A 25,516-nucleotide genomic window follows, 5' to 3' on the forward strand; every position below is an offset into this window, starting at 1 on the left:
CTCAGTCGACAATAAAGTTATGAATGAGCTAAACATTATGAATAAAGCAAAAGTTAAATAGAACGTGGAAATAAGTTACATCAAGAGAATTGTAGGTACACTTACGTAGATAAAATGGGACGCTACCGGGACCCGTGGATGCGACATTGTTGCCGCAGTCCCGACCTCCAACCCTAAATGTATGACGCCCAAAGAGCCAGCCATATTATATGGCCGGCAACTTTGCGAAACAGCCGGGACAAATCGTGCCCAATTTATTGTTTTGATTTTCTCCGAAAAGACTTTGAAGATGTATTACGTACCTTTTTATTTCATATAAATCTTAAGGTATGTAATAAAGCTTTTTCTTTTTGAGGCGTCTAATCAAGTCTTAATGTCGTAATTGTATCAACAATGTGTGATATTTGGATCAATGATAATATAATTATTTTTACTGCCGTACTGAGAGTTATTTAATTGTTACTTTACCCAATCCTTAGCGATTGTTTTCGGAACAAAATCCTCACTAATAAGGAATAATCAAATGTCTCTGAGTACGGTGGTTAGTTGCTACCACGTAAGGCCATTCGCCAAACTTAATGACAATAAACTGTTTACCTACTACGCAAACCCAATTTAGCAATGTCCACTCAAGAACAAAAATACTACAGACATTTCAATGCTTAAGTAATTGCAACCGAATCGAATCGTTTAAATATACTTATTACTTTTTGAATACGATATAAAAGAATCTATTGTTAAAGGACAATGACCGCTCGAAATAGCACGTATGTTACATTAGGCATCGTTTTTGCATACAACGAGTGAGCGATGTATTTATTTTAATAAAAAAAAAGTAACGCTAGACAATCTAGACGTGTAACACATGTGAGCAGTGTGTGGTACATACTAAGTTGTACTACACTTGGAAATATGTACAAAAATCTTGCAAATGCATTGTAGAAGTTTGATATTGCAAATAAATAATTTACAGGCAAAGGTGTTTACATAATTTCCATCACATTTTGATTTATTACAAAAAATACTTTTCAAATAAACAAAATTTGCAACTACATTTTACACTGAGATTATATTGTGCGGACATTGTATACCTCTGTATCCTTAACCAATGGGCGTTTTTGTTAAACTTAAAGTGGAGACAAGATCGCCGTTTTTATCACTTTGAAGAAAAAATATCAAAACCCGCGCTTTTATCTTGTAGTCACTCACATAGCTGTAATAACTAAGTTTGAAGTGGACTTTTAAAATTTGGCCTCCTGAGCCGAACATTAATGACCTGCGCCGCCATTTTGAAGGGCTGTTTAAAGGAAAACCCCCGCTCACGGCCTGCCTCACAGGGGAAGTAATGCATTTTCCTTTATCACAGTGCGGACAGTTTGCGCTATTCTCGAGAAGGGGACCAGCTTTTACGATTATTGTGCTCACATCGTTACAGCATGAGATCTGCAATAAAAAAACACTGGATTCGATCTCGCACACCGTAAAAGGCAGCACTGTCGCCGAAACGTTCCTCTCAAATACTATTACCGAGCAAGTTCGATTTTAGGATAGCAATTTACTGCTAACTTATGAGACGACAAGGTAAATTTCAAGGTAAACTCCCAACAAAGTTATAAATAAATATCGATTTAGATAATAGTGTTACGTTATAAAATCCGATTTAGTAATTAAACTTTTTGCTTTGAAGTGGTGGAACGAACTATATTTCACCACGTTTTAAGAAAACAGTTTTTGTAAAAGGGTTAGCTGAAGTTACAGTGTAAACAGAGTTACGACACGCGTCACAAGCGCGGCATTTCAAAGCGGTGTGTTGCAAGCATCAGGCGAGATCTAAAAATGTCAAATTCGTGTGGATATTTCGCCTTGGGAAGTGAAGTGAGGGCTGGCTCCTACAGAACATGACGGCGGCGCTGCACCGCGCACCGGAACACTGCCGGCCATGCGGAGCGTGAAATAATGCACCACATGTTGAATAACATCGTTAATTAATAGCATCGGGCGAAAGCGCAAGTGTTCACATGCGAGCACGGCGTAAAACTTGACTTATTAGAACATTAATTACGAATAAGGATAATGTAATGCAGCAGAACAAAATTATGGTTGTTATGTTGCAAGGGGAAGTAAGCACTTCCCAGGTAAGTACTTGCCAAGTTTCACGAGAGCTTGTAAAGTTTCAATCGTTAGGATTATACTTGATGGCCTTTCTGAAAGCACTTTTATAACAGCTAATAACATTTCATAAAATATGATCTTCCAACCCATATCGATAACAATGACTTCACACACTAGATAAAATTCATATCTTTTTAATTCACACCTGAGTTCATTGACCTTTCCGAATTTATCTTTAAAGTTATAACTGTCGCTGTGTCAACCGCGCCGGAGTCGGACAACAAACATGGAGTTATGTTATTATAGTTTACACTTGTCCATGTTTAGAATCGACAGACGGAAGATAAAACAACTCGACTTTCTCTGGGAATATTTTGGAAGTTGAATTTATTTTTGTCGCCTTATTTGGAACTGCCGTAAATGTATGGTTTAAAGTGACGGAAATAAAACATGAAGGAAATGATATTGACAGTAATTAATTTATGTATTGTGTGAGTATTTTTTGAAGTTGCAGTGAGCCTGATATAGGGCATTCGTGCGGGAGAAAGTGCGCTAGTTGCGCGAGCGCAGCCCGTCGGCGTCGTGAGAGCCGGGACGTGCTAACATTGCAAGTCGGCCACTCACCTACAGCTTGGCTCACTTGTGCATCCAAGGCTCAGACTCAATATGTCTATCAATCACACATCAAGCGTGACGGGAGTAATAACTTGGTACAAGTGTGCAACGCACGTCTGTTTGCCGATGTACGGGTCACTTTTGCTTTCTTTGTTTAATGGTGTAAATACTAAATATCTAGATAATATATAATTTTGTTCCACAAAGAGGATATTATAGTAACGTACTACGCGAGTAACCATAAACTATGCAGATAAAAGAACTCAGGAATATTTATTGGTTCGATCGTGCTTAAACAGATCCTACATTGGCAGTAAAACGTAGAACTGGAATTTAAGTAACATTAAGAGTACCGTAGGATCGAGGGTCCTTTGCAAATATTAAATCCGAGGACATAATTCGTGGTGTCGCATTACTTCGCGAGTTCGGCAGATATGAATGCGAGGTCACGAGTGGCCGCCGACGCTCTGCTCCGTGAGGGTTTCACTAGAAAGCCTTCGATGACACCAGACACCGCGCCGGCTCAACTTGAGGCTGTAAATCTCGACGAAGTGGAAAGTAAACGCTTTCCAACATGCACTACTTCAGTAAATAGATGTCACCGTGCTCTCTGAACGCGGACAAAAGCGCTCGGATTAAGAAAATTCACATAAAATTTTGGAATTACAAGTAGATTCCTCGATTCCGGTTCGCTCGCTTACTTATCATAATAACCGTTCATTCTTCGGCATGTTTGACAAGTCGAATCATAAAAGAAACATGGAATATAAATAGAATAGTAGAAACATCCGGCGGAGGAGGCAATAAACAATCGAAGACCCTTCCTTGCAACGGTATAATTACTCGAGTGATTTTTTTCTCTTTGTGTCTCGAAGCTCCTCTCAGCCAGGAATGAAGTACCGACTTGTAGATTAATAAAAAGTTTCAAGGAAGAGTTGCAGTCCTAGCGTTGGTCTCACAGTTTCTTTACGAAGAAACATTTTGTGTTGAAGTAAGATAATAAGTAAGAAAATACACAAATTTAAAATGTGTTAAGTTAAAACGCTTAAATAGCTACTGAAAATAATATCCTGCGTAGTTAAGTAACATTAAAGCGGCCTAATGTGATCGTCATCAGTATTCCGAGAGTGGAACAGGGATCATGAAGATAATTATCCCTAAGGATCTCCATTCCTATCTATGGACAGACAATGGGGGAGCTCTGCTCTTCAGCTGTGAACATTTACGGACAACTTTTTAAATCCCACTCGGCGTTCCGGGCTCCTATTTATTTTATATCGTCATTTACTACATTCGTTAATTCATTATTCATTAATTACCCAGAAACGTTTTCATTTGATTGAAGATTAACCTGACGATAACGGTCGCATTGACTTTCATATCAATATTCATGACATGACATGTTGCACGCGTAATTAATCATTTAATTGCTATCTATACTTTACGTAACTTTCATTTTAGATCTTATTTCTTTTTACAAGAAACTGTATATTATAAAATTTACATAATATATGGTCGTAGTGTGTAGTTATAGCCGTGTGCCAATTACGCGGGCCGGGCATCGAACTGCTGCGCAAGCGGCGGTGCGGACGTGACCTCCGCTCGATATGCACAACGGGACCCTTTATTATTCAGCCCGTGAACCCTTGCCCTTATGTGTAAGATATGCAATTTTATTCTAATCAAAATAAGACAGCTAGTTGAGACTTATTTACATGGTACAACCGAAGTAACGCATACAGAATATCGACCTCTTGTTAGTTAAAATTTAAATACTGTTGTTACTTAAAATGCAAACTTATATATCTATGTACTAAAGCGTACTTACTTAATATAACACTAAAGAGGTGTTATCCTACCAAATATAAATCGTCTTCTGATTTCCATTAAGTGAAATTACTTTACAACGTATATAAACATCAATTAAGTACATCCTGCGATCATGCTTAACTCGAATAAATGTTACTTGGCACAAGTTGAGTATACGTACTCTTAGTACGTATTATTAGCCGGTTAACGTATCCTAGTTAACTAGCACATACCTCAACATGGCTATCAACTATCAATCCGTCGTCACGATACTGTCACGGTTTAGAAATCGCAAGATTTAATACATATTAAGCCTTATATACTTAAGGACTAGGTTCATAATAAGATAATAGCGTACACTACTCGCCGATAAATATTGCACATCGAATTTTGGTTAGAGACAATTTTGTGTGGTATTACGATGATCTACGATTTTTACTCACTTTTTCTTTTTTTTTAATCTTTTTATGATTCGAGGAGAGTGTACGACTAGTTTTATGCTTTAGTAGTAAAAATGAGCAGTATAATACGCGGTGGTTTGAGTTATTTATTGTCTCTTTTCAAACGTCGATGTGCAATGTTTATTGCCGGGTATTGTACTGCACACATTGTATAGAACTGTTCAGGGGTGGACGGTGTGATTTTTTTTTATTCATATTTTTCGCTTGATATTCATTACGGGGCTTACGTCAGTATTACAGTGTTGACAGCTACTGTCAACGGTTAATGGGTGTTGTGCTTTCTTTAATACCCCTCACTGTAACGTTTTTATGATTGTGTGTGTGACTGTTGAAAGGTTTTAATTCTCAATTAATGTCATTGCATTGTTCAAATTAATGTTTTTGTTCCATTACATTGAATGAATACATAACTCTACAAACTTTAAAGGAAAATAGCGTGATACTATGTTGCAGTGCATTATCGAATACGTAATAAACCGCATCAGCCAATAACAATAACAATGAAATAATGAATGATTACCGATTATATCGGACTATGGGAAACTTTTCAATCAGTTTTGATATAGATTGTTGCACGAGATTGTGATGATTACACACACCAATCTCGAACGTCAGGTCATGACAGGTTTGTACACAGTCAATTGTAAAATGGAGCGGATTTGTGACGGTAGGATTATCTCAGCTATAAACTGAACAGGCTTGAAAGCGAGTCTCGCCTTGAGATCACATTTGTTAAGGTGAACGGTACAACCTGGGAACGTGATGTTTACGACTGTAATAACGACTGATTTCTGTTTCTTTCGCGCAACGAATACGATTTTATTATAAAAATACTGATTTCTTTAACTGCTGTATTCAGAATCATTTGATGGTTACTTAACACAGTCCTTAGCAATTGTTTTCGGAACAAAATCGATACTAAGGAATAGTTTGAGTAACTATTAAATGTCTCGAGTGTGGCAGTAAGACTTCGTTGTTTTTTGTATCTGAATATCCTAATAGCTAAAAGTAGGTAAATAATTACTACACCCACTTCTCGATAATTATCTAGTCCCTTGTAATAAAAGGCAAACTTATTAGGTACCTATAGGTAAACAAGTCTCTAATTCAGACATTAGGTTACAAAAGATTTTTTACAAAAAAAAATATACATTTTGCCTGACTCACAAACTCACAAAGCTCATCTGAGATTTCGTGGCCAACAATAGCAGCCGCGGCGACCAAGGTATAGACAAAGTAAAACAGTCAGTATTTACCAGTATTCCTTACCAAAAGCTAATCCAAAGTTTTTCTCGAATAAACAACAAAAATAAAAGAGTCCTGAGAAACTTTGTGTTCTGGACTCAGTTGGTGGCACGTCTTGAAGCTTCCTGGCTTAAGCTATCTGGGTAGATGACTGGAAGCGAAGATGAACTTCCCAAGTACCTATTGAAACCATTTTACAATAGGTTAAACCCATTAGTAATTCGGATCACAGCTTAATTCCAATGCGCATAATAAAGACAATATCTTTCATCATAAATTAATATTTCGATATAATCGCAGTCAAAATATGGCCATATCCCGATGGGCCCGAGTATTGGGAACTACCCTATTATCCATAGCAAGTATGTAAATGAGCACCCTTGAACAGCTACCGATTCCCAAACAAATTGGCTTTTAAAGCTGCTGAGATATTCGAAAAGGGATTATCCCTTAAGTGTGCACTTAAATGTGATCCTTTAACATTACCGCCGTCCATATAGTCTAAAAACGTCCTCAAGATAAGTATAATATTGATGTAATAAAGCAAATATACTTAATACCTATGTGTAAATTAGCCATACCTAATTATATAAACCGTAGGCTAACTTCTTGCTTAGCCAGTGTGTAAAAACTCAATACGATGAGATCACGGCAGCTTGAGGTAGGTACCTACTCGTGTTAGTGTTTGGAGAACACAGAAGCAGCTCACACTGACATTAAAATTATTATTTACACAAAAAACATTTACTTATCACATTCGCGCAACTTTTAATGCAGCGCATGACATCAGTTTCATATGTTGTTGTTATAAAAACGCAGGAAATTCATGAATTATTTCACCGAAGCAGTTAAATAAGGTATTTGGTGTATTTTACGTCACATCGAATTAAACAGGCGATGACAACATAATGCGTCTGGCGTCCTACAAGTATTAATGAACGTTTTTTGAGGTTCGTTAAAATATTCTGGCCTGTTAGTTATACGGCACGGATTTTACATTAGGCTCTTGAATGGGTAAAAAACCAAATACGGGTGTTTTTTATTTCCCACGCCCGGTTTAGGTATTCGCTTAACGGTTTGTGTGTATTATGTATTCTATTTTGCGAGTAGGTGGCAATCTAAGGTCTTCAACTATTACCTTACATATAAACTTCAATCGCCATGACCGTACCTGACCTGATCAAATATCAAAGTTGAATAACTACAACAGTTATGGAGAGCAAAAATGTGTGGAATATTTTCCTACATATCCATATACCGAGGTATGACTAGTTTCCAGTCGATTTAGTTACGATAAGACTTAAGTAAGTGCCACAAGATATTGAAAAATATAAATACAATCTCGTAGCAATTTTCACTTAGAGGCTGTCTCATCAATATGTATCTGCTACAAAATGCCTATTTTGCTGTCGGTTCAGCTACCTAAGTACGTATTTTGAAAAATCGGTAATAGGAAATGAGGCTCGCGGGTCGGGTCCGGGTTAATCATTGTTGGCAGCGTGACGTGCTCCATCACCCCGGGATCAGGGGCAATTTGTCAATCACCACGTGAATGCCCCTCACTAAAGCTTTCAATAAGCGATCCCAATCCCGGTCTAGCTGACGATGCTATTATCAATATTCAATAAAATGTCAGACCGCCATTTTATTAGTCACTTCCAGCAGATTGGTACGTACGGCGTACCTATATACCTTACAATGTTACGAAAGAAAATCTGCTGAACATAGAGAAGTAATACCCCCGTTATGTGCAGTTATCCCATAATCCCTATCCACAAATGTTTCTAGTACAAAAGTTCTTAGCACAATAAATTAAACGGTATAACTAATTGTTAGTAAAAAAAAAACTTAGTCATCTCCTTAAATTATGGCTATTTATTTTCTTAGCCAAAACATTTTGCACCATAATATTCATAATAGCGGCTTCCTAGATTATTATGCTTATGAAACCGCAAAAACTAAACTAATGTTCATTCGACACGACACTCGCGGGTGAAGTGAAGATTATTTAATAATTTCGAAACAAATGGCGTATATTAATTCCGAAGAAACTATAAAATTGCGAAATTGTTGAAGAATAAATAAATATTTGAGTAACACTTCGTCATAAAGAATGTCACGCCTGATCGTGTAACATAGTCGGTGTTGATAGCATGATATCATTGACCACTTTAAGACCTTGTCACGCCATATAAAAACAGTTTACAAATCTAAGAATGTATTTACAATTCCGATGTAATCGAATGTATTGACTGTCAATATATTTATGTCGGTGCAGGCTAGTACTTACAGCACACAACGAAACTTCTAGGTACTCGTGTACCTACTTATTTGTGGTATTGGTAAATTAAATTTAATCCATGTTACATCACTAGCTATACAGCCGCCAGTAATCGAGAACTATGAACATAATCACTTAATCTTAGTATTCACTACAATTCCTTCAATTCCAATTTGCTCGATGAAGATATCGCATGTCGCCAAATCGATATTAATTAAAAGCGTTCAAACAATGCTGTCATTATTCGCTTCGGCAAAGCCGTCACGGCGACCAATTGTCTCCACAGTCCTCGCGCCACCTTTACTATAGAGGCGTATATCTTATTTCCTCGTGGTTTCCATTCATTAATTATTTCTTTGATAGTTCCCTTTCCCCAAAGGGCATTCAAAATCGATATTTGTACGGTTAAAATGTAGCTCTTTCTCAGGTACATTATGTCATCACAACTCATCACGCTCATCAGTCACCGTATAATTATTGTATAAAAATAGATATGTAATAATGATAAGTCACGATAATCTATTGCACGACAAGTCTAGAATGCATGCGTTCACTCGCAGTCCCGTTAGTTCAAAGACCCAAATAACAATCATCATTGCAGAGGCACGTGAAACTTTTTAATTTAATCGATTACACAGACCCGATCGTTATGTGCAACACGTAACACATGCAAGAAAAACCTAATGTGTGCAGTTCGTTGGTTATTCTTTCTCGCGTGACAGTAATGGCGGAAAGTTAATTTACTTGAAATGTTTCTCACGGTGTGCACAACCGAGTCCAGACATTACTGTGATAGACTTAATCGCAGGCCCATGAGCAACTTGTATGAAATGCTACGCTGAGATTAAGTGGTTTATTACCACACCTGTGATTACGGTAAATACTGGTAACCGCACAAACGGGAAACAGCTGATGAGGACAATGATAAGGTAATTCATTTTGTTTTAGGAAATTGTGTCATGGGGATATTGCTAATGGTGTACTAAGTCAGTTCAGGCAGAAATACTTTGTGAAAACTGGGTACAGTGTTACCTAGGTTGAGGCCGAGTGTATGCTAGGTAGACAAAGTACTTAATTGAATCACGGTAGAGTCTGTGACACCTACTCGCAGTGGGGGAGTGAGTCACGAACATCTGGTGTTATGCAAGACTCGATAACAGCACGAGACAAGCAGGCTAACGATAGTTTAATCTTTGTAAACAGTGCCTAACTTACACAACCTGATGTACGTACTCAGATTGTGAGCAAAGTATTTATCTACCTATTTACTGTGCATCTCCTTGAGCATTGAAAATTGCTGAAACTGTCCTAACAACTGCAGCTGTAACAAGAAGCAGTAACTTGTACCTAATTTCATTCTAATAGTAGTTTTAAAAAACTGGGTATTATATTTTTAGAAAGGTAATCAAGAAAAATATGTCCATTTTCATCAAGAAACTTTTTGCTTGAAACTAAACAAATACAGCAATACCAAAACTGCATTGAAATAAATAGACGAGCATGAAAAAGCCAAGCCCTTAATTGAATACAAATAGCTGCACCGTGATCTATTTGTGACCATTGTTTTGATCCATAAATACAGCAGTCGGAACCGCGATGGCGCGGCCAGAGCAAAGCGAGTAACCAAAGCGAGCGTGTTCGTCGCGATTGGCAACGAGCGTGAAATGTGGGGCGACGCAGCTGAGCCGCTCACCAGATCGATACTTGATACGCACCGCGCTCTGAATGCCGTCGTGACCGGATTCGATGATTTATCCATGAGAAGCCAATTTTCTAAAAATAAAGGAAACCAAAACGAGCACTCGAGAGCACCAGAACAACCGGTACCCACACTACAGTATGGAGCTCCTATAAAAGGTGATGATCGAGTACGCCAACAAACATCCACTTGAATCATTTCATAAGTGCTTCTTTGATGACTCACGCAGTGACCAAACACTTGTTCTGTTTCGTTATCAGTTTGATTTGTAACTATCGGTTACTAGGTTTTACAACATTTAATGCAAACTAGGCTGGATGTGGAAATTGGTATAAATTTTACACTAATCGGAAAAAGATTGCTACAGAACCGAAAAGATCTTCAAACAACACGATCTTCTACCAAACACGATAGGAATGCGTATCGATAGAATAAACAAACAGGTAGAGCATTTAAAGTAATTCCAAGTTCGAGGTCAGCTACTCTATCATTGTTAGCTAGGCGGCTGGCTCTGACGTGATCTGGATTCCCCTGCGATTTTTACGTCGCCGCCCGGCGAGCGTCGGGCGCCGCAACACGTACACAATGTAGAATCACACAATGTCCTCAGCTGCACTTTCACTTGTTTATGTTCAACCGTACCTATGCTTGTGTATTCAATCATTCACTAACAAGTCGTAATGACGATTTTGTACAATTGTACAATTGAGGAAGTCGGAAACTATGTTTAAATCGCATGTCTAACTAGCATTTTCTCTAAAAACATAACCAACATCTAACAAAAAAGAAAGAATATTTTCAACGTTCATCGCGTAATACCCGTGATTTGAAACTATCTTATTTTTTGCAGACAATTTCGCTACAATCATCACCAGTCACGCGAGTCGTGAGTAGGTACACACAAACATTCTAACTTTGGTTAATCCAAATATTTCTTCTAATGACTTTGTTAATGTGGGATATAAAAAATGTGGTGTGGGGTTCGTAAACCGCTGTGATTCAATTAGAAGCGGTCATAAAGTAGCATTTGATGACGGAACAGAGCGGTCACTTAGTGAGATTTGTCTGATGAGCCGTGACAGGCTGCGACCATTATCCATAATAAATAGTTGCAGTGAGGAGCCGACTAGCCGACTAGCGACTCCACTCCGTTATCCGTCACGCTTCGAGCTGCGAGCCGAACGGCAATAAATCAGTTTCGGTTTTTACTACACGAGAACATAATATCTGACTCTCATGTTACAAATATCTTCACATTGTACGTGTCATCTCAACTAGTTTATTATCATCGCTCATATCCTCCTTATTGAGAGAATTGTGTACCTAATTTATTGCATTTATTGATTTTTGTATGGTTGGCTGATATCATTTCTGCTCATAATATGAATCACAAAATACACGTATTAACATTAAATGTATGACGAAATGATTTAACAGTGATAAGAGAGACCATTACAATAATTCACTAATGGTTAACGATATGCTGAAAAATGTATAAGTAAAGTAACTTTGAAAGCTAAGTTTGTGGGCACATAAAGTTTCATAATATTAGCTCATCTCATACGGAGCTGAGTGGTGAATATTTAATCGCCCACAGCATCGTGGTAAGTTGATATAAATTATGAGTTATGATGCATGCGCTTTGTGGTTAATTTAGTTGAATTATGAAGGCGTGTGCTCGACCTTGAGCGGGACTCGCTTCGCTGCACCCGCCAGTTCCGGTCTCTCTGTCTCGGTCTAAATACACCACCACATGTGTAAGTCAACATCAATTACACAATATTAAGATATTCATGTCCATAATAATTGCAAACTTTCCACTTTATTGATCATAATTAGACATTACATTCCGGTTACGGAAGCGCAGACATGAGCATCACACAGTGATGTCACTTTATGTTTTCCACTCAATTATAATGTGGCGCGACGCAAAATATGATTATGTTCAGCCAACATTATGTTGTTCCCGAAATATAATCCGGCATAGATTAAACCATCAATGGGTATAAACATGAAGAGTGATATTGAATTGTTGATGCAAGATAAGCCCTTTCTATTGAGACCGTGATGAGTAACTTTTTATCTAAAAAAAGCTTTGTAACTCTCCGTTATTTGTTAGTTCTTTATTAAATACAAAGCCACTTTCTTTTGTATAATGCATAGCTTTAAATAAGGGGTTTCATCATTTTTGTACGGAAAGCAGGATAAAGTTATTGTGGTTCAGTTCATCCCATTATGCATAAAGAAACGGCACAAACATTTTTGTTTCGAGACAGCGGCACATTTCGGCAGCATCCTTTTAGTAATGTTATTTTTATGAGAAACCTTTTTTATGAAAATATTTTGTGTGGTAATGCGAAATATCAGATGTGCCGCAGTCATGCATTAATGAGACTAACCAGTCCGACCTCGACCCGCCACCGACCGGCCGCTGCCGCTGTCAAACCTGCGCTTACAAAATGAAGTCGCGTGAAAACTAATTAAACTTTGACCTCCTCACTTTAGTGTTATCTCGTACCGCCACCTTGGTATCGAACAAACAAGTAACTATTAATAACTCATCGTATTATTAGCCTTTTAAGTACAGACAATATAAAAGTTGCCAAGGTGAGGGAAAAGTTGTCTTCCAAAAGGGAGACTGTGAACCATAAATAATGAGATGTAAGCGACGGAGGGTCATCTTTTTATCTCGATACTTTACGACCCTCAGTGCGTCACAAACACCCGTTCTACTTATACGCCGCATCAGCATAATTATACGAAGATCAGGGATAGCTACAGACTGCAGCAAACTACTTACTCATTTGATGGTACCGAGAAACGACTTTAAAGAAACTTTCAATCGAGACGAACCCAAAAAAAATTCAATTATGATCATAGTTCATTACCTACTCAAATAATGAGAAGTTATTTTCAGTCAGTCTCTCAAATAGATTGTGCGCATAATGAAATCATTAAAGAGTCATCAGAGAGTCGATATTGGAACAATGAAAATGGACACATTAACTTGTAAAGCACAGTACCTAAACTAAGTGTATGGCTATTAGAATGGCCGAAGTGATTTATGCTTGAACTCCGCTGGCAGCGGCCAGGTAACTCAATACGAGCACTTCTCGTCAAGGATACGTGCACATGTAGGTGATGTAGGTAGAGAGACCGGTGTGAGGCACGCTGCGTCCCCGGGGACCCAGTAATGTGGGGCGTACCTGGTCTTTACATTCAACACGCATTAGAGGGCGAGCCTCTCAACGTGACAGAGACACCGCCACGCACTAATGTGTACTCTAATTGCAATAATCTCATACTCTGACCTTTTAATATAGTATACATTATTCTCTTTAGTAACATGAGTAAAACTGCGCAGCACTCGAGTCCCAACTGATGGCGTCACTCGAGCCACCGACTGATGGCATCATCTGAACTGAGGCTTGAGTCATAGTTCCGTGTGGCGCATGCCGCATGGCGGTGCGGCTCGCTTCATTTGCCATCAGTTTGTTTACAAACAGACCAAAGTGCGGTCAGCCGCTCGGCTTGATCTATCAATGACAATTTCTAATTTAGCAATCAGCGCCCACATCAACCGTTGGGCCATGTTCCGAATGAATAGTTTATCCACTTTGTTTAATGGACTGATCATGGATGAGATAAGATCTCTTAATGCCACATTGTTATCAGGTGAGAGAACGTGCCGCCTACATTAGGTACTAAGATCGTAATCTAATTTTCTCAGAAGGTAGAAAGAAACTGCTCATGTAAAATGTCGCGCCAACTTTTACATGCGAGCACGTTGTAACGTAACTGTTACGCTATGTAATTTATTCTAATTTCCCGTGGGTAAGCCTAATGACATCCGTAAAAGCTGTTTCAGTTCCTAACAGAATGTCTTATAAGCGACTTGAGGCAGTTCAACTTGAATTTTCTTTTTAAAGTATTAATTCGATTTCGCATTGATTTATTATGTTACTTGAGTAAAATTTTAAGCATAATTTGTTTAATAATTTAGAAGGGAATTGCTGCCTTAGCGAGACGCGGCGCGGCTGAGCCGGCCGAGCGGAATTAATACCCACGCTACAGTACTAATTCTTATTGAAGAGGTAAAATAAGTTGACTCGTTATTTCAAGCTACATCTAAATATAGCTGCTTAAATAGGGCAGTAACAAAGCGTTCACAGAGAGGAAACAGGTAGAACTGAATCGTTGAATTTATTTCCTATCAGGAGCGGAGGAGGAAATGTAAAAGGGAAATGAATCGAGGCGCTAACTTATACATTTTTCTATAAAATCCTATATTTCAAATAAAATATGTTTCTCTTCGATAAAAGATGAATCAGGTACGATTATCAGAAGGAGGATGAACTGCACTCAGTGCCCAGGCTGCTCTCAGGAGTAAAAACTAGTTAAACGTACACTTTTACCTTTCTTACCTTAGTACCAGGATATTTGAAATATTACAGCTGAATGCTTTCTAGCGTAACCATCTTGCACATGGAGTCTCTTTGAAAGAGGAAAATCTTTGAAAAGCTTTCAGGAAAATCCAATTAAGATTAAGAGAGACCGTAAATAAATATGTGTTCCTGTATGCTCCATTGATCTGAAGAAAATATTCATTGTTTAGAAGCCACAAAAAGTCTTTAATCAGTGAATCAACTATTAAATCCTGAATCAAATAGAATGGCTTCTGAAACCGGAGATTAAAACCATACATGTTTGTTTGCTTTGTGCTTGCATGTTTCACGTGAACGGTACGTTAAATGTGTAAACATTTACTAGAATATCATGCTAAACCTGTTGAGGTTGTGATACACAAAATAAGTAGCAAGCCTGCTCGTATAATGGAGGAGTGAAGGCATGCTCTGTCCGCTAGACGACCTCATCCCGTCGCCATTGTATCACGACTGCCGCTCATCAAATATGCAGACCATCGCCTGAAAGAACGAATAGTGCAACTACCCTCAGGCATGACCATCCTCATAAATGTTGTTTATAGGTAATATCAATCTAAAGCCTCCTAAACTTGGCTCTCTTAATTGACACGATGGAGATACATTGCTTTGATAACGTGGTTTCCTACATTGGAAAGGCAATCGTTTAATTAGGCACTGATGACAATAAATGTGATGGTCCTTTAAATGCCAATGAGGACCCATAAGTACGAACAATGGAACCATTTGGGGTGATTAAGAAAATGTCTCTACAGACAGTTTTCTGAATTCAAAGTAAGTCTCTCAGCAGCTACTACGTGGATATCCTATTAAAATAATAATCAATAAATTTTGCACAGACGTAGCAATTTTATAACTAACGGCCCGTAACGGTTCCCAAGTTTATGCTTTCTCACATAATTTTGTAAAACCTGTTTTCATTGTGTAATTACTGTACTGGAACCGGTCAGGATCAATGCAGAAGGGGTTCACGGCTACCTAACCTGTTCGTATATTTTGATGGTAAGATTTATGGGAACCGCTATGGTGTAAAGTGTATCGCGGTATCATCAAAAAAGAAACTGAGGGAGGTTTTCTTTATTTTTTATTTTACCAAAATGTCTTTTTGTAATTTTAACACGGCCGACCTGAAAACGTTGTTGGTATTATTACTAGTTTATTCCTACGTTGAGCCGATGTCGATGCCAGAATTAACAAGGTTGGTACTTAGACAGGTATCTTACCTACAAAGGGAACAAAAGAGGAGAGGATCCCACTTGGGTAAGTATGTCGGGCTTCTAATACAATATTTAGAAACTAATTTAAAATGTAAGCTAAGTATTAAACCTTTTTGGCTTTACGACCATTAACCATTTTGGTTGTTACGAGCTCTTTCATCCCACGCCGTAGAAAACCATTTCGCTACTGAGTGGGAAGAAAGGAAATCTTCTGTTCGCTTGTAAGGCTATCAAAATTAAAACGCTTTCACTAATTGATCAGTGCTACAGTCGCTTGCAGTAATTACAATAAAACGCTTGTTTACTTTCTTAATATTTATTTGGATGCTCTCTTGGTATCATGATAACCTAGAATTTAAACATTTGTTACCTAAACAAGCAATAAAAAACGTAAATAATATTTTAAACTCTAACTAGAAAACGAAAATCTACAACAGAATATCTACGTAGAGCTAAAAAAAACAATCTAAGAGAAAACAAATAAGAATACACAACAAAAGAACAAGTTACGAGTCAGCAAAGCCAACTTACCCACACAATGTTTTGGTCCGGGCTATCGCGCGCGTACCTATCAGGAATAAGAAGGCAAGTAGTCACCACAGTGCATATTCCCAAGGTAAACAAAGATTACGTAAACGCAATCCCACGCACGCACGTCACCCGATCGATTTTCAAACTTTCGAATACGCCCACTTAGATTTAAAGAAAGACTAAGTTAGACCTGTTCCAACAGCTCCACAACACTACATCCACAACACTATCTAACCAAAGTCTTTGTGCCCTTGAAATCGTACAGGTTATGTTATCGATAAAGCACAACACGCGCACTGACAGTTGGAGCAAACAATCACAGGTCAAGTTCGGAGCCGGTCGCTAGGACACCAGCGTACGGCTGGGAGAGCAGTTCATGTAATATTTTTAATGACTTGTCTCGTCCATGGCGTATCACGAAAGCTGCGATGTTTGCAAGGTTAGCGAGCCCGTGTCGTAAGGCTCGGAGCAGAGTGCGGCACTCGTGGCCGTGGTCAGGCGCCGACTGAGCCGCGAGGGCGCCGCGGCTGCGAGTGCCGAGGATGAAGCCCCGCGCTCCGCCGACGCGCCGCCTGCCGCTTGCCGACAGTGCGCGCGCCTCTCCGACAAACAGCCTACCATAACATCCCAAAATATTTATTTTGATACAACATACGATGATACCACTGATACGGGTAACCAAATATTAATGTCATTCTTTCATTTTAGAACTTCTGACATAAAAATTGACAATGTCTTTACTAGAAGCTCCACGCAACTCGATATCAACAGAATTGGTGAATTTCATCAGAACGCTTTTAATTATTAAAACTTGTTTTTTCCATATTTACAGCACTTTCAATTTTAGGCTTTAGATTATCTAATAACTTTGTTTTATCAACCACTGTGCTTCTCTGTTGGAATATACAATCAATAAAATGTTACTAAAAGTTAAAGCTTGAGGCTTATCGGTAACACACACTCCTTGCATAATAATAGATGATAAATATCATTTGTTAGGAATTGTTCGATACACGCGAGGAGGGTGGCGAGCAGGCGGAGGCAGGTGATTGAGTCTTTATCGCCGGCGACGGGACCCGAGGGTGCAACCTGCGTCCATGTCACTCTCACTTCCCCAACCATTTATCATAAACAGAATTTTCGAGAGTTCACTCAAGTGCCTTAAGAGTAAAAGAAACAGGGGAATGTCAAATTGTTACGTACAATGATTTGATAAATTTACGACAGCTCTTGATGGTCGGCAGCTCCACGGGAACAAAATGTAGAAAAAATCTGCAGTAACACTTACGCAGGGTACCGACAACAATGGACTGTTTAAAACAAAAATAACTCATTCTTTCGACTCCCATAAAATTTCACGTTAGTGTTTTGTGTTTGTTGTACCGAAGAAAAATGGTTGGTGCTTAATGGCAGGAAAGGTAAGGTAAGAGGGAGGCAGGTAGACGAATAGCGAGCGAGTATCGTCTGGCCACAGCCGCAGGGTAGCCCGCAGCCCACTAACCCGCGGGTTCCGAGAACTGCGGACACGCAGCAGCCACACACCACAGCCTAACCAACTAAATAACAAGCGTCATCTGGCCAGTCTGCCATCTCGACACGCCATACCTCTTATAATATACGTAGCATCTGCTCTTATTGGAGAAATACTTTTACTTGCACCGAGCAATGCTCACAAACATGTTAAATATAAAATCATGCTCAACTTCTACTTTCTAAACGATGCCAAGGTTGGCACAGATTAATTGTACTCAGTAAACATTGATCGACCTGTTGTTACACAGCAGCATTTTTCTCCCCGATAACGTAATTATTATCCGAAGAAAATCTTCTCTCCCTTATTTGTGTATTTCCAAATAATCTTTCCGCCGTTCAATCAAAAATCTCAACCAATATTAAAAACGGGATTATCCCCGAAAGCCATTTTAAACCCATAAATATTTTCCACAAGTCAGTTTCTAACAAAAGTATATTTTCATAAAATATTTCCCTTGCCTTTCGGGGCTATGCAATAGGCCGCGAATAAAAGGGCCCCCGCTCCCTCAATCATCTCATCTCCCCATACATGTAGATACGTTTTAAATCAAATCCTTTTTCACAATCACCGATGCAAATTTTCATATTTTCATACAGCAAATATTCATAACTTCCCAACGATATGACAGATTTAGAATCGTGCAGGCTTCATACTACAAGCCAATTATACACTCACAGGTGTCATTTAGAAGGTTAATTAAAGTATTAAAAGTGTTTTTAAACTCGGTAGGTAAAAACGCAGTCTACCACAATAAACACTTATTTACACAATCCAGGTACTTTAATGACTATACAACACAGATATAGCCAACGGTAACGGCACGGCTCATCTGATGGTCATTTCCTGTTCAGACGCGGCTCAGACAGAGTACCTATGTCCCTAAATATACAGCTAATATCGCGGATCGATATCGAACGTTGCTGCGTATTTCCACGCGAACCACTTTCATCCACAAAAAAAGTAAATACTGAAAAAGAAGATTTTAATAATCGCATTCAAGTGAAATAGGTAAGAATGCGCCGCTCGTATTTGTAAACATTGCGATGCAAATAAAACTCAGACTGTTTACATTCGCTCAACAGGAATAAGTTGTTCTAAACTGTTGTTGCATTGTAAGCGTACGGCTCTCATTCATCTTAAACCTTTTCAGATGCACGGTTTAATTCTCGCCAGACGAATGCAGCGGCGCGCCGCCGGCCGCCGCCCGCCGCTCCGCGCTGGGACACATAAAAACGTTCATTTGCATTGGTGCTCCCGCAGACCCGGTATTTATCCAGTGTTACAATACTGCATAATAAGAGAACACCGTGGGCTTTGACGTCTGGCGCAATCCTTTTAAAAATCTGTTGAAAAATTACGCAAGCACTCGTGGGACTAGCGCTAATTAGCCGATTATGTTCGTTGCACCTGACGTTACCGCCGTCGAACATGCAATAATTTTTACTCTACATACTATGCCAGCTAGTGTGCCTACAATGTACACATATATTATGTTTGACACCGGGGCCCGCAATTAAATGGCCAGTAAATTACTACAACACTGGCTGCAATTAGGACGTAACATGTTACTAATGTTAGGTTGCATGGAATATGGCATACCTACGAGTAGATCATTATAATCGCTTGTGTTGTGGTACCCCAGAGGTTTGATATGCCCGATTCTCAAGCACGAGGGTGCGGGTTCGAAACCTACCAACGGCAAGTACCAATGTAACTTTTTACGAATACTATATACCTACTTTCTAAGATTATTTAGACACCACTGTGACAAACAGTGAAGGAAACCTTCGTAAGGAAATCTGTGCTTATAATTTGTAATTAATATTAAACCAAAATACAATACACATTATGTGAATTAGCGTACCCAAATACACAATATCCATCTATTTTTACTTCCAGTTTACTGCGTTACCATAATAATGTTCACAGAAGGTAGACAAAAAAAATATTTTCCATTTCTGTCGTACATACGTACGTAGTTACGAATATTGCGACTCTGCATTTTTCCGCATTCCGTCCCGCCATGGTCGAAACATTTTATTGTCGTTTGGGCAACATATCCAGCCGATAGCCGTTACTTGCAGACATTAGATGTCCACCCCATGGCTCCCTCTCCCGCCATGACCCAAGGTAACATAACAAACAGTAATAACAACTTATCTTCATCGTATGTTTCATTTCCGCATCCAAGTTATCGCCACATTTCAGGCATCATACCCTCTTTTTATGGTACACAGACTAATATAAACTTGCTTAAGTTATGATACTGAAATTATTAAGTGCAAACAACATTCGTAAAATAAACCATTAGAAAACATAGTGGTCTTGGTGACTACATTCGATAGGAGCAACCCTATTGAATATAGTCAGAAGATCTTCTGATACTTGATTTGAAAATGCTTCAAATATCGTACTTACTTCAAAGCTGATATTTCCAACCCAAAATCCCTAACCTGACTTTGTACTTAATATTTTTATTAGTTCAATGAATGTACAGAATCCACACAACAATGATAGATGGAGCTGACAAGAGTCATCGGAAAACGTACTCGGCTATTCGATACTCAACTCTACAAAATCGGATAAAATAAGAGTAATAGTCTTTTACTACGACCTCGCGAACGTTACGTGACATCATTGTCGGCTCGTATCTCCCTATATCGTTGTAGTGGTTATAGTCGGGGAGATCGCCTCAAGTGGCGCCCGTGATTTAGTGGCCATTTTTCATGTGAATTGCACGTGGGCCAACCCAGACCAACCTGAGCGGCTCGCTGCCCTCTCTCACACCGCAATCAATTCAACTGTTTTTATTGCGCGCTCCGGCAATATATAGAAAACTAGAATTTGTTGAGGTTTCTCTTTTACAGTTCACGTGATTGGGTTCGATACCACTTGGTTTTGTACACGATAGTCGAAACCGTACGCGAATATAATAAAAAATTGCACGATCAAATATTTATCCCAGCTCACTAACACATCCATCACACGCATACGTTTGAAGCACGTTTAATAAAATAAAATTGGTGAACATGTTTATAACGTCTCATGGTACAGTGAAATGAAAGTCTCGCATCAAAGGAGTCGTAATGCTTTATACATTTTATTAAAAAACTAATGCGTGGCTACAATATTACAAAAAGAGGAAACAAACATGGTTTACGCAGATCTACTTTTATCTTCGATGCCCAAAATTCTGAAAAGGGATCCGACTGAATAATGAACAACTTTGAAAGGGAATTGTGAAAAAAATGCACAGGCGAATTTCATTTTGGCAAGGGAAATGAAAAAATTGCGCTTGTTTCTGGAACGGGCCGAGTCGAGCCGGCCCGGGATGGTTCCGTAATGGCAGACCTAAATGCCAATTATATCAATTAAATACGATTGCGGTGAGCGTGGACCTTTTTGACGCTTTTTTGCGGAATTATATATTTTTAGTGGCCATTTATAGACACAAAAAGGTTTTGGTCGTGGAAACGATATTTGTGGGAACAAAACAAAGCGTGGCTCCCTAATGGCGGACTGAAAGGCGAGACATTAAAATGCGCAAATAAATAAATTAGACAATAACTTTAAATGAGCCCGTGTCCTATCAGCTAGTAGTCGTAAACGGTCTCTAATGAACCCATGAATGCCATCATAAAACGGTATTATTAATGGTTCCCCCGGGGATTATATCATAATCAGCAGGTTTGGCAGGTAGACTGCAGTTAGCTGTTACGACATGCCCACTAGGATTAGCGTATAACATTACGGTATGAGCCTATTGCTGTTGAGCATATATTCGTATACAATAAAATGTTTAATTACCTTCATATAAACAAAACGAACAATTTATTTTATAAATTATGACATCATAATTCAATTGAAATGAAATCAAAATAAATAAATACTTGATTGCAACTTCAAACTTTTGTTTACTATTATGCTATGATAAAATGTAGAATGCCCCTATTGTAAACTTTGTATCACCTTATCTTACGATTGTATGTATCTCGATTATGTATGTATACTCGATTATGTGTGTATATCGATATGTATGTACATAAGTATACGATTGTATGTATGCAACTCAGAACAAATCGACACATTTTTATGTATACTAGTGGTCGCCTAGTGATCGAAATTCGACCATATACGATTTAATTTACAATAACACTTAAAATACGTTCAAGGATAATTTTTATTTAACTCAAACTCAAACAAACTCTTTTATAAAACTCTATTCATATGAGACGTGAAAATATCATCGCATTGTCTATCGATTTTGACGTTTTGTCAAATACGATCAGATACTATGCATGTGTGTGTAATGTTTTATTTATTGATTTAATGTACTTTATAAGCATTATTTTTGAAAAATATTAGCGTCCTGCACTTCTCCTACACATAAACTATAAGTGTACCAAATTTTATGCTCCTACATCCGCGCAATTTTCGTAAAAAGCGGTCCAAAGTTTTGGCATCACGTATTAATATATAGATAATAATCAGAGAAACATGTACACATTGTCTTTAACCTATTTACAAGTCACATTACATGGCTGCGTATAGAAGAGCGTAGAATGGCGTAATTACTCCGTTTCCTTGATGGCTTCAATGAAAAGAACTTAAGTTGGCTAAACGCTGGTCGACATTGTGAAGGGCGGGCTAAAGTATTTAATTACGGAGAGATCCTCGACTGAACCTCGTTTGTTTCGGTGTTCTCAGTCGTGGGCTGTAAGTAGGTTAGTAGGATCCATTATTTATTAGCAGAATACAATATACTTACGAAACACATTACTTATTTATATCGATGTTTATTTACGCAAACGGAAAGTGGGAATAACTTCAAACATACAAATAATGGTAAAGCTACGCCACTATACAAAGAGTGTTCACAATTTTTTGGATGTTTTTCACATTTTAAATAAACGGTTTGCTTCAAAAGGAGTGTTGCTCTTGTATACGGAGTGATGTAAGGATAGAAGATACCTCTAACCTCTGCTAAAGCGGCCGCAAACTGTCGCTACTCGCTGAACCGAGCTCCTCTAAACTGATTTTCATCATTAAGGTGGCTGCAATACGCCAGCGGGAAGCCGGCCTCACTTCCCCCTACATAAATTATTACAGACACACTGTTAAAAATATTAAATACAAGAGATTAAAGCTTGGGAAATAATGTTAAACCCAAATGAATTAGTCAGGATTTACTTCTCCCTCAAACCCTTCTGAATTTCAAATCAGATAAGCTTATCATTAGATTTTGTTGATATAGGTATCCATATATGTTTATATTTTTAAAGATTTTTCATTATCAGTCTTCCTTTACGAGTATAAATAAAAAAAAATATCTCCCCATAACACATAAGAAAACAAAAACTAGAAAACCGAATAATATAGATGCCTAAAAAATATTTTTATGACACCAATTATCAATTTTTTGATTTTTGATACAAAATGAAATGAAAAACATTGCGTGTTTCACAAGAATTGCGTCTTAGTCGAACCTGAAAAACTCACTACATAATACTCGAAAACAAACTCGAAATCTAACAAGACTATAAATTATTCATTTGCAACCATAAGGCACATTATATTGCACGAACTGTGAATAGTCAATTAGCGTAGATTGATAAATAAAATATCATTTGCTGTAAATGCTAGTTTCTTTGAGCAGCAGGAGGAGCGTCTCAGCCGCGCTCGTTACGCACTGAATACCAAGTAATTGAGCCGTCCTTCATCCAGACTTCTTTGAGAAATTACAACCTTTGGTTGACCACAGAGTATGTTTCAAGAGATCAAGATGATACGTATTCATTTCTTTAAGAATTCTCAGATGTAACACAATGAGCACTATCATATGGCTACGTGCTACGGATTCGAATTCAACAAATGATATGATTCAAATACAATCTCGTTTTACAGTAGACGCTGTCTAGTCTTTCAATATTAATGATATTTATATTGGAACTACGTCGAAAAGGGTTATCCTTTTGAAAACATTAGCACTTACGGTGACAAAACTAAGATACAGTCAAGACACCCATATTATAATGAATGTTTTCAAGCTCAGAATAGAAATTATTTTAGCATTTCCATTGCATTCAGAGCTTGATTTTTATATTAGGTACACATGACTGTACAACAAACGGAGGACGACTATTTTATAAATAAATCTACAATAGCTTAGGTGCTTGAGACGAGACTTAAAAATAAAACGAACGACGCGACCTAAGCTTGCTACGAAGCTCACACGACATAAAGTCTGTAAGCCCCAGCAGTATTAAGGTATAATATCGCCCCAAAAGCGCATTAAAGTACTTGCAGCAATGGTATAAACCCTGTAATTGTATACTTTCTTCAGTAAAACTACTTTAAGGATAGTAAATAAAAATGAACAGAGCAGATTACACATGAAATTGCGAAAGCAGAACAATAGTCGCGTATTCAGCAAGACGACGACGAAGCACATTTCATGAGGCGCACCGCGTACGCTGCGCCCGCCAGCCGTATAGTGTCCGAAAAGAAAAATGTGGGGCGGGGGACCCGGAATAGTGCGCGAGGTCGACGACCCCGTGGGCGGGAGCCGGCCGTCTGCACAGCCTTCAGCGCCTTCAGCATTCTTACATTATTTAGCACGATCTATGATAACTAATGGCATATTTTGGCTATAATATCACCATGAGGGAGTTGATATTACGAAAGAGGGCACATTTACCGAGGGTCTTGCTCCGTGCAAGCGACATAGTGAAGCGGAACTTTATTTTTAAACTGTCCGGAAATAAAGGCGCTTACTTGGATATGAGTGAACTATAAATCGGTCCCTGCAGACTTCTTGCCGGCTGCCATGTTTTATTCAGATGGACAGGCGCCGCACCTATGACAAATGATGAGCAGCTGGAGAAAGAAAGGCGAGTACGATGTTGTAATGTATCAGCAGTGACTAATGTTACTTGTTTGTTTGGCGGAGAAAGTTTTTGCTGACGCTACAGTAAATGTATTGTACAACGGTAACGGCATCATGGCGTACTATTAACGCTGAGTTCAGTCTAAGCGTAACAAATGCTTTATTAGCGCAATTAATTTACGTTAGTTTCAGTTAATTCGAGACCCTATCTCCTAAGACTGTTACCTAATTAATGGTATTTAGTTTGATGAAGACTGTATAATAAATGAAGTTACTACGAAATTGGGTTCTCAATAGCTCCTTAACCACGCACTTAGAAGCGTAGAATACTTAGTTATAAACAAACTTACCTAGACCGTTACTAATTCTATGAATTACCCAATACCAATAGCTAATTCATTAAAGTTAATCATATGTTAACATAGCCATAAAAGCTTAACCACTCTAATTGATACGTAATCAAATTGGCAACAACATACGTAGGTAGGTATAATATATTATCGAATTACAATTAGGAAGTTGTAAATAGTAATCATTACTTAATAGGTAATGCATAACAGATAGTTGTTGAAATATCTATTTATTTATTTATTTATAAAACCGAACAATATGACATCTTACAGCTAATTCCAATACAATGCCATATACCTAATCACGTACCTATTAATTTGCTTTTATCAAAAA

At 38.3% G+C, this 25,516-nt stretch overlaps 1 protein-coding gene across 3 annotated transcripts in view; it reads right to left on the minus strand.

Annotated features, from left to right (window-relative positions):
* LOC118273208 (uncharacterized) overlaps positions 1–16,942 on the minus strand; it is a 163,524-nt gene extending 146,582 nt beyond the window's left edge. Inside the window, exon 1 of one of the 3 annotated variants that reach the window (XM_035590050.2) lies at positions 16,413–16,942. The gene's annotated coding sequence lies outside the window, so the exon portion shown is untranslated. The remainder of the gene's footprint in view (positions 1–16,412) is intronic. The other 2 variants (XM_050694157.1, XM_050694152.1) reach the window with 2 other exon arrangements.
* Between the last annotated feature and the right edge of the window lie 8,574 nt (positions 16,943–25,516).

The sequence above is a fragment of the Spodoptera frugiperda genome, chromosome 1 (assembly GCF_023101765.2).
Source record: "Spodoptera frugiperda isolate SF20-4 chromosome 1, AGI-APGP_CSIRO_Sfru_2.0, whole genome shotgun sequence".
NCBI classification, from domain to species: Eukaryota; Metazoa; Arthropoda; class Insecta; order Lepidoptera; family Noctuidae; genus Spodoptera; species Spodoptera frugiperda.